This window comes from Tupaia chinensis, unplaced genomic scaffold (assembly GCF_000334495.1).
Source record: "Tupaia chinensis unplaced genomic scaffold, TupChi_1.0 Scaffold146395_1, whole genome shotgun sequence".
In the NCBI taxonomy this organism is placed as follows: domain Eukaryota; kingdom Metazoa; phylum Chordata; class Mammalia; order Scandentia; family Tupaiidae; genus Tupaia; species Tupaia belangeri.
Window position 1 is genome coordinate 991,803 of NW_006206250.1, and position 3,011 is coordinate 994,813.

The 3,011-nt window shown below is 38.7% G+C and overlaps 1 protein-coding gene across 1 annotated transcript in view; it reads right to left on the reverse strand.

The window, feature by feature from the left end:
• SPATA4 (spermatogenesis associated 4) overlaps positions 1–3,011 on the reverse strand; it is a 17,083-nt gene that overhangs the window by 9,953 nt on the left and 4,119 nt on the right. The window lies entirely within an intron of this gene.

Genomic DNA, 3,011 nt, shown 5'->3' on the forward strand with positions numbered 1-3,011 from the left:
GGGCGGGGGGGGGGGGGGTCTGGTCGCCCGCGCACGCGCACTTGGAGCCGCAGAGCCTAATTCTCAAATGGTCTGGTTTGGGGCGAGAAACCTTGGGAGGAGTTTTTAATCTCAGTTTTAGTTGACTTCAGTAGTTCCCAATTAAGAACTTTTTTTTCTTTCCCCTGGTTCATAAGTTTTGTATTTTGGATATTGTGGTTTCTGCCCAGCCGAAGGCCTATTGTCAATGAAATATTTTAACAAGCAGTTTGGGAAGTTCTCCAGAGTGCAGGGACCGTTTTAGTCTGATGATTAGTGTAGTGGTTCCGATCCAACTGCCAAGGAAAAAAGAAATCTTCAAACTGGAAATAAATATCTATAAAATTTAGCATACCCATTTCCTTAATAATTACATTAAGCCTGCTTGAAAATTACATAATATTAAAAAACAATACATAAGATTTTCCCACTTCCCCAAGATGCCCTCATTAATTCAAATACTGATTGAGTCCCTGCTATGTGTGGGTTATAGTCTAGTCACTGGGGACCTAGCAGCGAACAATAAAGAAAAAAACTTGATTGGAAAGTGGACATAGTTAATTATATATTAAATATTTACAAACACTAAAGCATTAAAATCTTTTCTAATTTCTTAAAGTAAAAACATTGCTAATATAGGTAAATATTACGCAATGAAATATGGGGTGGATCTTGATAGTAGTACTATATAATATTTTGTTAATTCATGTACATATGTATTAATAAAGTAAACCAGTATGTTCTGTAAATGGTTAATACTAGTATGCTCTCTATATAGTTTAAAAAGAAAAACAAATATGAAGCTATACATATGTTCTTTCTGTTTGGCCGATTCAATTTCTTTTTTCTTTTTTTTTTGTGAGGTTTTTGCTACAGGTGCATGCACTTGCCAGAAAGACAGAGAGAGAGAGACAGACAGAAAGCGAGAAATCACCCTCCAGGGAGGATGGCCACGCCACAATCCCTTCTCCTCCATTCTCCTCTCGTGATCTTGGGCATGCACACACATGTGCCTAGCATGAGTTTAAGACACCGGGACTTGAACCACTGTGGACTACATGGGAGTCCAGCGACATGGCCATTATGCCAACTGCTGGTCCCCTGATACAATTTTTAATAAATGATTTATTCATTCCATGAGCTTTTTGAGGAACCATCTTCTACTATACAGTATATGGTCACCGTATAATATGGCAGCCACTAGCCATATGTGGTCACTTAAATTTAAATAAATTTAAATAAAATAAATGGTTACATTTTAACTGCTCAACAGTCACCTGTGGCTATATTGGAGATCACAGATACGTATCTTTTCCATCATTACAGGAAGTCTTTGTACAAGTGTATGCTAGATTACTTATAAGAGGAGCTAAATGATAAATATCAGTGAAAAAAAAATCACATACATTGAAAAGCTGCCATAATAAAAATATGTTAGCACCAGGGAGGAAGGAAATATTTTAACGTGGAGAGTCTGGGAAGACCTCTCAGAGGAGAGGACCTTTGACTTGAATCTTATAAGAAAGTATTTTAAACTGGTTAAGACACAGGTTTTGGAGGACTGGTTCTAATTTTCATTAATTATGTAACTTTGGAATAGTTATTTAACCATTTCTTAACTTGTAAAACATGGCAATAAATAGATAAATCTCACAGGGTTTTATGATTATTGAGTTTAAAAAAAAAAAAGTCAAATATAAATGTAAAGAACCTATGGACTGACTGGTGCAGTGGCCAAGTGCTGTGTATTGGGTGCTGGATCCCACATGGATGATCATGGTTAGAATCCCAGTCCAGCAGCTTACACAACACGTATGTGTGCATATGCATGCTCAAAATCCTGGCGGGTTGGAAAAATGGGAGAAAGGGATTTAGGCATGATAAGGCTTTAGTGGGGTTTCTCTCTCTCTTTCTCTCTCTCTCTCTCTCTCTCTCTCTTTCTATACATGCCGTCTGGCAATTAAAACATAAATAAACAAACTAGTGAAGAGTCTAGAACAGTGTGTAGCACAGTGGGTTGAGTAAGTGTAAATTATTGTTTCTAAGGAGATCATGGAAATCTGTTGAATGAAGAGGGGTGGCGCAGTTCCACACAGAAAAGGTTATGTGAACATAAGCATAGAGATGTGAACTTTTCATGAGTTTCAAAAAATAACCCACTAAGATGAAAGAAAGTATTTAGGCATTAGCATGAGGACTACCCAAGACTTGTGTAATAATGGCTAGAAAAGTAGGTTAGGCCTATACAATAGACTAGTCTTACTCATGCACAGTCTTGCTAAGAAGTTAATTTTTTTTTCCCCCACAATAAATGTACCAACTGATAAGCAAAGATGTCTCTGTTACAAACTCACCCTTCTATCCTTTGCAGTGCTGGAGTTGGAACTTTGCAATGTGATTTCTCCTTTGCTAGGCACAGGGTAACTTCTGCCAATAGGGGGAACTAGAGAGAAACCAGGAGAAAAAAGGAAGAGGGGAGGATTTGCTCTTTCCCCTTTGCTTGCCGTTCATAGTTGTGTTGCCACAGCAATAAAGCTTTACCTGGCAGTGGCCATTGGTTCCAGCCTCCAACTGTGTTTAGCACTCCTGGAGCAGGTTTTATCATATTCCTTCCGAAGTTTTAAAAGTCACTCAGATATGGTTCTTCTTAGGAGTTTGAGACCCAGATTTTGCTCCGAGACCCCTCTGCTGAGCTCCTGAAGCATCAGCACCATCTGTGTGCAGCCCATCCTCAGACGTCCATCTAGGACTGCAGGGCTTTTCCTCCAAGTCTCAGGTTCTTATAATGACTTCCTCCACAGAGGTGGTAATTGCTTCTTGAAGCATCTATCTCAGTGTTAATTTGTTAATGCCATTTTAGTTTTCCAGTTCTTCAACATCTGTTTAACCAGTTCCTTATATAAAATTCTCGTTCATGAATGCGTGGTGCTACTTCTGCTTTCCTGAACGATACATTGCTTGGTACTTGGGCTGAGGTTTTTCTCTAACACTCT